Source organism: Puma concolor, chromosome B3 (genome assembly GCF_028749965.1).
Source record: "Puma concolor isolate L17-30 chromosome B3, mPumCon1.1.hap2, whole genome shotgun sequence".
In the NCBI taxonomy this organism is placed as follows: domain Eukaryota; kingdom Metazoa; phylum Chordata; class Mammalia; order Carnivora; family Felidae; genus Puma; species Puma concolor.
In genome coordinates this window covers 146,161,883-146,174,177 of record NC_141672.1, presented here as the reverse complement: position 1 = coordinate 146,174,177, position 12,295 = coordinate 146,161,883, and the positions used below count along the sequence as shown (strand labels likewise).

General features: G+C 50.2%; 1 protein-coding gene across 2 annotated transcripts in view; it reads right to left on the bottom strand.

The window, feature by feature from the left end:
* ADAMTSL3 (ADAMTS like 3) overlaps positions 1–12,295 on the bottom strand; it is a 353,901-nt gene that overhangs the window by 306,298 nt on the left and 35,308 nt on the right. The gene's annotated exons all lie outside the window — the stretch shown is intronic.

The following is a 12,295-nucleotide window of genomic DNA, read 5'->3' as shown; positions in this document are numbered from 1 at the left end:
CCGACAGATCATGACCTGAGCTGAAGTTGGACGCTCAACTGACTGAGCCGCTCAGGCACCCTGCGGTTAACTTGATTATTAAGTGTTGTTGTTACAAATCCATTGTTTCTAGGACTTTCTTTCTTTTGCTTCCTTCCTCCCTTCCTGTCTTCCTTCCTTCCTTCCTGTTTTTGTTTGTTTGGTGAAGGAGTGAGAAACAAATTTTCTTCCCTACTACAAAAGAAATCCACATTCATCGAAGAAACCTTTGAAGATACGGAGGAACACAAAAGAAAACAAAGATCGCCCCGTAATCCCTTCAACCTATAATAACCACGTTTAATTGTTTTGGCATATTTCCTTTGAGACTTTACTTTCTCCTAATGCTTTGTATGTTTATGTAAAAATCCAAGATGAAATAAACATGGCTCTTGCAGGAAGACTCCATTTGGTTCAAGGAAAAGCTCATACGCTGGCGACTGAAGCATTAGACATAAGCCCCTGCCGTCAGGGTTGAGGGGAGTCAGGAGGGAGGACGTCATCTCTTAGACACTATGGGTTGGGTACAATGACCCAGTGAACTTGCTACCATCACTTGTCATCACCTCCAGCCTGGGGAAGCCCAAGCGAGAAGGTGCTGGAGGCTACATGGTGTCTCCCAGGATCACTGCCTTGACTGTTGAAAATGGATGAAAGAGACACAGGAGGTGGGGAGCCCCCAGTGTGCAGCCCCATCCGATCCAAGGACGCCGATCAAGGACTACGTCTCCCACAGGGGACCTCACTCCGCCTGCTTGGGCAGGAGTTAAGAATCCAAGAAAGAGGCCACAGGTGTTACTGAGGAAAACACTCTCTGCAAACAGGAAGAGTGAGCAATAAAAGCACCCCTCAAATACCCTGCTCCCCCAATGGTCACATTCTCAAACTGAAGCAGGAACTCTGGTTAAAGCAAAACATCCATTTGAACACCACGCTTTAAGAAGAGAAAGCAGGGGAGCCAGGGTGGCGCGAGGTCAAGCATCTGACTCTTGGTTTCAGCTCAGGCCATGAACTCGCAGTTCGTGAACTCGAGCCTCGCGTTGGACTCTGTGCTGACGGCAAGGAGCCTGCTTGGGATCCCCCCGCCCCCGCCCTTCTTGTGTGTTCATTCACAAGCTCTCTCTCTCTCAAAATAAATAAACTTTAAAAAAAAAAAAAGAGAGAGAGAAATCAGTATGTGATACCTTTGTGAAGGCACATAGAACAGATAACTCTCTCTTTTGGTTAGCCCTAGACTGTTCACAAACATTTCAAGATTTTCTTATTAAATTTCATTCACATGAGGGTTGCAGCACCAAGTGGGTGACAGGAATCTTCCCAGAGCCATGCATCCCCACGTCCCCCTTGCTTTCCCTCAGAGTGGCTTGCTTGAGTCTGGATTGCTCTAGTCTGAAGTGAGGAAAATAGGAAGATCACCTGTAAAAGTTCTGTTAAGCAGCAAAGCCTCCCTTGACACAGGCCTGTCACCTCAGTGTTCAGACCACCGCTGTGTTCTGGGCAGGTTTTCTCTATTATGCCAGCTTCTGTGGAGAAGGCTGTGTTGCCAAAGTTATGGGGACACTTGCAGCCTGCAGCAAAGCCAGGGTGTTAAAGGTCTGGCAGGGAAGTCTGTCCAGGCCCCGCCAGGGGTACAGACTGCATCTATCACACGCGGCCAGCCAGCGTTCTGATCACTGCTGGACATTATCTTTAAGTGGCCTGGGAAAGAAAAGGAAGAGGAGCTAATACCACAGACCCCACAGAGACAACATGGCTCTCACACATCTTAGTGCTCTTTTATGGCTCTCCACATGAAATACTAGAAAAAGCAAAAACCTCTCCAGTACTAACGTTTTCACTCCTCGGTATTTATTAGCATAGGAAAAAAAAATAGCTTGATTATAGCTATGGCTGGTTACCTTCTGCTTTCTGACCTGCTTTTCCAATCTTTCAATTTTATCAGGCTTAAAAAACAAAAGTGAGGGTGCCTAGGTGGCTCAGTCGGTTAACTGTCCAACTTTGACTCAGGTCACGATCTCACAGTTCACAAGTTTGAGCCCCGCGTCAGGCTCTGTACTGACAGCTTGGAGCCTGGAGCCTGCTTCAGATTCTGTGTCTCCCTCTCTCTCTGCCCCTCCCCTGCTCATAATCTGTCTCTGTCAAAAATAAATAAAGGTTAAAAATTTTTTTAAATTAAAAAAACAGTGATATGGGAATAAAAAAGTCCATGTAGAAATAGGAGGTGAATTTAATGATACAATTTCTTACTTCTGTGTATGTTTCCTGGGAAGTCTGAATATGTGTCAAAGATCAATTATTCTCACCAAAGAAAAACACATCTAGGTAAAGCTCAGGGGAAATCTTACATAACTGCAAGAAAATGATGGACTTCATCTTAAGACAGTTCAGGTAACCTGATTACTAAAATGCCTAGCGAATAGTCCATGAGAATTAGTTGCTATAGTTGTGATTTGCCTCTTTTGCCTTCAGTGTTCATAGAATGATAATTTTAAATGCCTAAGGAGACTTGCCATGTGTGCCTGGCACCACAGAGCAGAAGCCAGGCCCAGAACCCATGAGCAGCTATGTGTGAAGACACAGATCTAGTTACCAAAAGGGGGGGGGGGGGGTCGTTGGGAGGTGTCTGGGAGCATCACCTGAAAACAGCTCCCTGAATACAAGGGGCCCCCTACTATAGTGATTTCTATTTAGTGACCTATACATTCCACATGTATTTACTGAGCACCTACTATATGCCTGGAACCATTCTAAGAGCTCTGGGTACACTGAGGAACAAGAAAGAGGAGGTCCTTGTTTTTATGGAGGTTGCCTTCTAAGGCGAAGAGACACCTAGTATGTAAACAAATCCATAAACAAGAGGAAGAAAGTTCTACGTGCTCTAAAGGAAGCAAACAGGGTGATAGGAAAATAAAGTTGAGTTTGCAGAAAGAGTCAGTGAGGCTGATCCCATGTGGATGAGGAAGAGAGCAGCTGAAGGGGAGACAAGAGAGAATGGAAGGAAGAGGCAGGACATTCAGAGCACTGTGGGCCCAAGCAAGGGGTTAGAGAACCACCAGGAGTATCTCAAAGGTTGACTGCTTCATGGAGGAGGGGTTAGAGGAGGCAGCAATGGAGCCATAAAGACCAGCTGGGAGGCGGCTGCACTAATCCAGGTGAGAAGAGATGACTCCCCGGACGAAATGATGCCAGTGGAGAAGGGAGAGCTGAATAGGCTAGAAGTAGATCCTCCAAGAGCTGCTGGTGGGTGAGAAGAAGGGAGGAATCAAAGATAATTTCTGGGGTTTTGGCCTGAGCAGCAGGCCATAAAGGAGCACCATAGATGGGCAGCCCCAGCAGGAAGAGAGGGGCAGAGAGGTGATAGCTGTGTTTGAGTCGCGTGACGTCTGAGATGCCTTCGTGGCATCCAAGTAGAGAGCTTGGGTTGGCTGTGTCATATGCAAGTCTGGAGCTCAGAAAAGCAGTCTCAGCCTGAAGCCAGAGATCTGGAAGTCATTGTTTACGTTTTCATATATACACACCTCCTGAAAGAGAAAAGAGACAAGAGGGCTTTGTCTGGGACCCTCCACAATTCTAATGTCTAGCCGTGAGTAGAGGAGGAGCCAGCCAAAGAGATTAAAACTGGTCATCATTTAGAGAGGAATAAAGGGGGAAAAAAGACAAATATCGGACCATGGATGGGTTCAGCATCAAATAGAGCAACCGACTACCTTGAACGGCCCTGGGAGACTGAATAAGATGAGACCAGAGATGGGTCCCCTGGGTCTGGTAAGAAGGAGGTCATTGTTGACCTGGACAAGAGGAGGTACAGTGAAGTTGCAGGGACCACGGAAATGGTTTGAGGAGTGGCTAAGATAAGAGGAAGAAGAGACCAGGAAGGGACCCTTAGAACCAGGCAACGGCTAGAGGGAACGCGCAGGTACGGGCAGAACTGGTAAAGACGGGAGAAACCAGAGCACGTCTGTTGGGTTATGGGAATCATCCAGTGGTAAGAGGGACTGTGGAGGAGACGAGACACCGCAGGTGCCAAGCCCTTGAGAAGATAGGAGGAATGGGTCCATGCTGTGCGTGGAGAAGCTTGGCTGTCATAAAGGCGAATTAAGTCTACCCCACGCCACACGCACTGGCGGACTCCTGACTTGGACCCTCCGTCTTCCCTGGGCTTACTCCTTAGACACCCTTCTAACGGGGCCTGAGATCACGCACCTGTTTCTATCACCCTGCTTCCCAAGTAGGCTTTCTGGCCTCAGAGCTGCTGTTTCCTTGGCCTCTCTGGAACCGTCCCACACCTGAAAGAATGCATGGCCCGCATTTCCTCCCCACCGGCCGCCTTCGCTGGCAAGGTGGGGCCGTCCCGAGCCGGGCATCCCTGAAATCTTCTGAGCTTCCTTTTGTAACACCACGACAGTCCTCCGTAGCCAGAGCATTCATCGCTGTGTTTCTAGACTGTTCAAAATATCTACAGACCTTTCATAAGCTCCTTTCGTGAGCTTTCTTTTTGTCCCCTTAAGCTCAGGTTGGGTAAAACGAGGTATGTTTGCCCCACGTGTTATTCCTGCCCAGGCTTCTGCCTCTCCTGCCAGGACCACGTTGGTGCTGCATTCTGGGGGAAGTTCCCTAAGGCTGAGAACAGGGTCTCTACCACGTCTGCCGTGTCCCCACAGTAGGTGTGTGGGCAGCGGGAAGGAAAGACTGGCGGACCGCACGACCTGAGCCCCGCAGGCCAGGGTCGGCTTGCTCAGCAGCCCCAGCTCCACCTGTAGACGCTCAGCATCACTGGTCCCCGGGCCAAGGGGGCTCAGGGTCACTGGTCCCCGGGCCAGGCAGATCCTTCTCCACACCCACACCCGCATCCCAGTCCTTGTTACTGACAATGAAGACTACACTTGGGGCGCCTGGGTGGTTCAGTCAGTTAAGCGTCCAGCTTCGGCTCAGGTCGTGATCTCACAGCTCGTGGGTTCGAGCCCCGTGTCGGGCTCTGTGCTGACAGCTCGGAGCCTGGAGCCTGCTTCGGATTCTGTGTCTCCCTCTCTCTCTGCCCCTCCCCCACTCACGCTCTGTCTCTCTGTCTCTCTCTCTCTCAAAAAATAAATAAACATTAAAAAAAATTTTTTTTAAAAAGACTCTGCACTCGACTCCTTTTATCAAGTCCCTTACTCCTGAGGAAATTTCCAATCATTCTGGAGTTGATTCCACAGCTTTGGTACAGCCCAAGTCCCTTCCCTGGGATGGCAACGAGGCCGCACCAAGGTCACAGGGCACGGCCATGGCTGCCTGATGTCTGAAGAGCTGTACTGTGTCATCCCAGGGTTATGAACGCCCAGCACTTGAAACGACCTTCTCAGTGATCTAATCCAGCCTGTCTACCTCAGAAATCCTGCCAGATGCCCTGCAGCCTCTACTTGAATACCTTTCATGATGAGCAGCTCCCTCCCTACCAAGGCAACAGGGATGTGTCAGAATCTAGCAAGCTCACAGACGCCCAACTGGTCAGAAGAGGTCCGCTGCTCCCCGGTGGAGGTATGAGGTGCCCTGGCCACCAGCACTGCCCTCTGGCCGCCCTCTCCCCCAGCCGCCCCCTGCACCTCCCCTCCAAACACACACATGCTGAGCTGGGTTCCAGAGTCTGCACACAGTGAGCATCGGAGTGCCAGAATGACGGAATGCGGGGAACTTTAGAGATGCTTTAATCCCAGCCCGCATCTCCGACCGTCCAACAAGGCATTCATTAGAGGCCCTCTGGAGAGAAGGCTGGGGAAGAAGGAAATCAAGCCTACCGAGCATCGCTGTCAGACAGGGTTTGTGTAGACGGTCTCATTGTGTCCTCATATGCACCCTGCAACATGGGTGCCATTCACCTCATTTCACCCGAAGAAACCCAGACACGGGGGGGGCAGGTGGTTCTGTGCAGGGGGGCACATGAGCTCCCAGCTGCCAAGGGCAAGTTCACCTCTGTTTGGCTTCCCTGCCTCCCTCTGGGGAAACCAGTCTGCGGAAGAGTGGGCCTTCCTTCGGGAGAACCGGCTGAGTTCACTGGTGGCTGCAGCACCAACATCCTCGCCCAGAAGGCAGCGGACTTCCTACGTGTCAGGGGGGTGGCAGTGCGCGGCTCCTCGCGGGACGAGGTGACCCAAGATGTCAGGCCCTTAAGTAGCGAGAGTCAGAGGGAAGGCAGGGGGAGGGAAGCCGGGCCAGGAAGCGTGCAATCTTCCCAGGGCACAGATCCAGGGCCCGGAGAGAAGCTGCCAGAATGCATCATCCCCCCAGCCACTGTCCACAGCTGCCGAGTCACCAGGGACGGGGTCAGGAGGAATCCAAATGGCCCCTCCAGGGACTGTGAATCTGAGACCTGGGGACGCAGCTGTGTCCCCCCCCAACTCCCCCTCCAGCTGAAGGCTCTGACTCTGGCAGGAGGGAGTGAATATGTGATGGCAAGTCAAGGACCAGATTTCAGTGTCCCAGGCCTCAGTCTGTACTCCATAAGGATGGGGAATGCCTATCAGGACTGAGCAAAAGGTCTGGCTGACATACCAGAAGGAGAGAGAGCCAGAAGGAGAAGAGGACATCCTACAGCACAGAATGGGGCCCCACGTGCCTCAAAAGTCAAGCAGTGACTTTTACACAGTGTGACTCCTGTTTAAGCACCTCTCCCAGCTTGTTCTGAACACACATGTGACATGGAACATCCATCTCCCTCCCTCCGAACGCCACGCCGCTAACCTCCACAGACTCACGCTCAGTGAAGGCCACCAAGCCTCTGAGCCACGTGCCACTGCAAAGCCACGACCCCGCAGTCTGAGAGCCAGACCGCACTGTTCCCCGCCGTCCACATTCTCAAGACCCTCCAGCCCGTCGAGGCTTTGGATCCCAGCTCCATTGACCGACAGCCACGTCGCTGTCGCGTGGCTTTGTGTCAGCCCAAATCTCAGCAGCACGCCCTCTGTGCATCCTTCTGACTGCAACACACACGGAGCAGGAACAGGGCCGGTGGCCGGGCCCCTTACCAAGCCACCAAGAGCCTGTCTCCGGACTGACAGTCCCTTCATTTCAGATGTCTCCATGTTGGCCACTTAGGGATTCAAGAAACACCCTGCCAGATGCTTCACATCTGCAGTGATACAGCCCACGAAGTAAGATGGTACACGGGAGAGCCGAGATCCCACCAGATCTTAGTAAGGTTGGGACAGAAGCGAACCCCTCGAAAGCAAAGCCCTGAGCCACTAATGCAGGACGGACGGTTCCTCAAGACACCAGCGCTTAGCAGAAAACTGGCAAGGCTCCCGTCTGGAACATCAGTGCACAGGAAGTCGATCTCTATTCATGGCAACCAAGATCTGCGGGTGTGAGCTCACTACCTGGATGGGAGGTTGGGACCACGCCTTTCAATGGTAACATTCGATGAGTCCAGAAGAGTGCCCTGCAGGTGCGGCAGCCAGAACCCCCAGACCTCAGGGACAGTCTGCAAGGACTCTGTTCTCTGGAGCGGCCTGGATGGCACAGGACCTTACAGTTTGCACCTTCCAAAGCCCACGAAGGGGGAAATCAGGTTAACCAATACTATTTAAGCTCAGCATACCAACTACAGTTTCATTCCAAAAAGCACAACGTGCATTTTGTTTCTTGAACCTGAAGGTTAAAAACAAAACAAAACAAAAAGCCTTCCATTTTGTTTTTTCAAGGAGGATGTCATCATTCCAAGACTTTTCAAACTCTTAGGTGTCCCAACGCTCCCTGATTAAATATGATAATATTTACTTTGGCAGGATTGGAAAAGCGGGCTGAAAGAAAATTTGTTTTACCGGGTTTTTTTTTTGTTGTTGTTGTTAGTTTCTACAAATTAATGCTAGGGACTTAAGATCTGTCTTCTCAGGGTGCCTGGGTGGCTCAGTCGGTTAAGTGGCAGACTCTTGATTTCAGCTCAGGTCATGATCTCATGGTTCTTGAGTTCAAGCCCCACGTTGGGCTCTGGGTCACAGCGTGGAGTCAGTGTGAGATTCTCTCTCTCCCTCTCTTTCTCTGCCCCTCCCCTGCTCATGCACATGCTCTCTCAAAATAAATAAATAAAACTTAAAAAAAAATTTAAAAAGATTTGTCTTCCCCGCTCACCAGCAACTAATTAATATGTTCTCTTAATATCGCTGGGCTGAAAGACTGGACATTTGGATAAATATCTCAGTACACCTCAGGTAAAATGCCATGTAGTTTCAAACTTCAGCGTCACTCTGGGTCACGTTTGCCAAAGAAATCTGAACGGCAGACCCTCCTGGATCCCTTCTGGAGCTGTGAGTGGGGAGGGGGGTGCCTTTGGGCGTGCATATTCAGAATGAGCTGCTAAACACAGGTCTTTCCCTGAATTTATCACGTTAAGACTCTTGTTAGCAAACTGGAATTTGGAGCTGATAAACATCATTCACAGCACTAGTCATCCTGCCTCTAAATATGTACTCTCTAATTTTCTCTTTCTCTCCTTCCCTCCCCTCTCCCCTACACAGACACACACACACACACACACACACACACACAAAGGCGAACACATCTTAAACAGCACTGACAAAGCAGAACCAAGAGTCATGGGTGAAAAGATCGTGCTGGAACAGACTTCATCTCTGGCTCCCTAAAGGAGAAAACCTGGCAGAGGAGTCCTACTCCCTCCCCCCATCTTTCAGCCGTCTTGAGTGCTCAGAGCTGGGCTTTGTGCATGGAAGACATCCGACAATTAACTTTCTTTCCCAATCAAAGCCACACAGGTCACCCCCTCCGCCCCCGCAGGGCCCTGCATGACTGACGCCAGAATATTCTCTCCACCACAGAAAGACCAAAATGCTCTGCCTGAATACCACGCTGGCCCTTCTTCACAAGGGGCTATTTCAGAGCTCCACGATGACTCTCAGCCTGGAGAGGAAGGAAAGCCTCGCCCTGCCAATAAACACAATCCAGATCCTCCTCTGCCGGAGCCCACCCCCAAAACAATTTTATTTAAGAGTTCATTTTTCAAGACCTTGAAGTAAGCTGACCCACTGGAATCAGCTTCAATTAGCAAAAGGTCGCATGGAAATAACTCTGCCCTAAAATACCTCAGGGGAAAAACACTGAACGTTGTGTCCCCCAAACAGGGCTCTACTGGTAAAGAAAAACACTAGGGGCGCCTGGGTGGCTCAGTCGGTTAAGCGTCCGACTTTGGCTCAGGTCATGATCTCATGGCTTGTGGGTTCGAGCCCCGTGTCAGGCTCTGCACTGACAGCTCAGAGCCTGGATCCTGCTTCGGATTCTGTGTATCCCTCGCTCTCTGCTCCCCCTCACTTGTTCTCGTTCTCTCTCTCTCTCTCTCACAAAAATAAATCAGGCATTAAAACTTTTTTTTAATATTTAAAAAAAAAGAATCAGTGATGTTATGGGGTGCTTGGGTGGCTCAGTCAGTTGAGCGTCTGACTCTTGATTTTAGCTCAGGTCATGATCTCACGGTTTGTGGGTTCGAGCCCCATGTCGGGCTCTGCGCTGACAGCTCAGAGCCTGGAGCCTGCTTCGGATTCTGTGTCTCCCTCGCTCTCTGCTCCCCCTCGCTTGTTCTCATTCTCTCTCTCTCTCGCAAAAATAAATAAGACATTAAAAATCAGTGATGTTATGGGGCGCCTGGGTGGCTCAGTCAGTTGAGCGTCGGACTCTTGATTTTAGCTCAGGTCATGATCTCACGGTTTCTGGGTTTGAGCCCCATATCTGTGCTGTCAGCATGGAGCCTGGAGCCTGTTTCGGCCCTGTCTCTGTCTCTCAAATATAAACGAAAATATGAAAAAAAAATTTTTTAAGCCAAAAAAAAAAAAAAAACCACCAGGTGCATGGTCATCTCAAACCTGGCTAGACTGTGAACTCGCTAACCCAGGCCGTCCCTCTCCCACCACCCCACCCCCTGGTCCAGTCACCCCAGAAGTCGGCAGAGGAGGGGACCCCCAGTTTTTAAGGACCAGGAGCAGCCACTGTGGGGTGAGGGTGCTATGTGGGAACGACCGTGGCAAACTGGTATTTTGGGGCCACATCCATGACCCTCCCTGCTCCGTGACAGGGCCTCGACATTCAGGAAGCAGCACCCTCAGGCCCAGTGTGGCCACTGGGATCTGCACTTTGATCCGAAAGTGGAGGGTGCATTTTCCCACAGCCTCTTCACCACTAACACACATGATTATCTCTCTGGCAGAGAGAAGGCATTTTTGCTTTTTGAATAAAGTACAAACAAGTATTTTATTTTACCAAAGTGGCGGAGAGGGGTAATCCCCAAGCATGGCACATCCAAGCAATTCTTGGGTCCAGGGCATTGGTTCAGACGCGCGGTCCACACGTGTTTAATAAGCACCTACTACGGACCGGGGCTGTTGTTGACACAGGGAGTTCAGCAGTCAAGGGAACAGACAAGAATCCCTTTTCCCAAGGAGCTTATAGACTTAACTAGGGGAAGCAGAAAATGAACAAAAGAGACAGGTAAGGTGTCCATCACGTCACGCGGGAAAAGATTCGGGGGAAAAGTACGAACCGCAGGTTCAAACGGAGTGGTCAGGGCAGGCCAAGGTCGGTCCGGATGCCCTTGAGAAATCACTTGTTTTCATTTTCTAATTTTCTGAACTGACAAGTTGGAACCTGCCATTTTCCTTGGAGGTTTCAAACTGTCTGCATTCTCCAGGACCCTGGCGGGGATCCGCAGGGACTCGTCTGCTCCTGCCCACAGCGGCGGTGGGACCCTGGACTCCCTGGCCCCAAGTGCCACTCTGCCTCCACAGGCATCCGACTCCAGCCAGGCGGGGCCCTGGCGCTCCTCCCTGGTTGTTCCCAGGTCTCCTGCCTCCAGCGAGCCACAGCCCAGCCGGCAGCAGGCCCCAATAACACGAGCATGGTGTAAAAGTGTGCAGAAAACAGCCCTAGAAGATGAGGGCATACTCAGCAGGCCTGGTGTCTCTCAGAGCCCATGACTGAGTATCAGCAAATCTCTGTGTATCCCTCACGTATGAATTTGCATTAACTCAGCAGCCATGAAAAAAAGAAAGAAGAGAAGAGAAAAAGAAAGGAAGGAAGGAAGGAAAGAAAGAAAGGGAGGAAGGAAAGAAGAGGGAGAGAGAGAAGGAGGGAGAATGAAAAGGGAAAGGAAAGGAAAAGCAAGGAAAAAGGAAGGAAGGAAGGAAGGAAGGAAGGAAGGAAGGAAGGAAGGGAGGAAGGGAGGGAGGGAGGGAGGGAGGAAGGAAGAGGGAAAGAGAGAAGAAGGAGGGAGAATGAAAAGGGAAAGGAAAGGAAAGGAAGAAGGAAGGAAGGAAGGAAGGAAGGAAGGGAGGAAAGAAGGAAGAGGGAAAGAGAGAAGAAGAAGGGAGAATGAAAAGGGAAAGGAAAGGGAATGAAGGAAGGGAGGGAGGGAGGGAGGGAGGGAGGGAGGGAGGGAGGGAGGAAGGAAGGAAGAAAAGAAAGGGAAAGGAAAGGAAAGGAAAGGAAAGGAAAGGAAAGGAAAGGAAACGAAGAACATTACCAGTTCTTCCCGATTTGGCAATGAGACACCACCCAACCTGACACAGTCCAGGGACATATTCGTGTTTATTCAAGATCTTTCTCACCCCTACGGCTTTATTTCTTTCAGGAAACAGCTCGTCTGTGTGCCTGAAATCATGCAGCCTTCCAAAATGCAGCCTTCCAAGAGAAGGAAAAGACAGAAATGTGCTGTTTGCACATACTCGGAAAAACACTTATATTCATCATAAGCCGGTTTGTTTTTCTGAGCTTAGCAAGACAGGAAGTTTTCAGCGCTAACACGTCAGCAGAGCGGCCAAGTTCGCTGTTGGGATGCTCCTGTCTTTCGGAATTCTTAAACAAGCAAGACACAGGAAGAGAGTGATTCAGAGGCAGGGTGTCTTTGGTCCGTGTGTATAAAAGGGCATCCCCCTAATTTCCACAAACTGTGTGAAAACTGGGGGGTCTGTCACATAAAATGCCAAGGACTTCTTGGAAACAAAAAGTGCTACTTTTATAAAATGAAGATGCTAACATCAACCCCAATGGTAACAAAGCCATGTTGGAACCATAAATCAGCAGAAGAAAGCGTTACGAACACATTGCCTCTCGTTACAAAAAAAAGTGAGAGACGGAGATACAAACTATAGCCTTTGATCCAAGTGAGATGTGGGTCATGATACAGGTTTACGTGTGTAAGTTGCCACATTTCTTTTGAGGGCTGACAACATCATCATACCATTCCATATGTGTTTGACACGAAAATGGCATGTAGTTTTTAAGTCCTGAGTAAACACAGGAT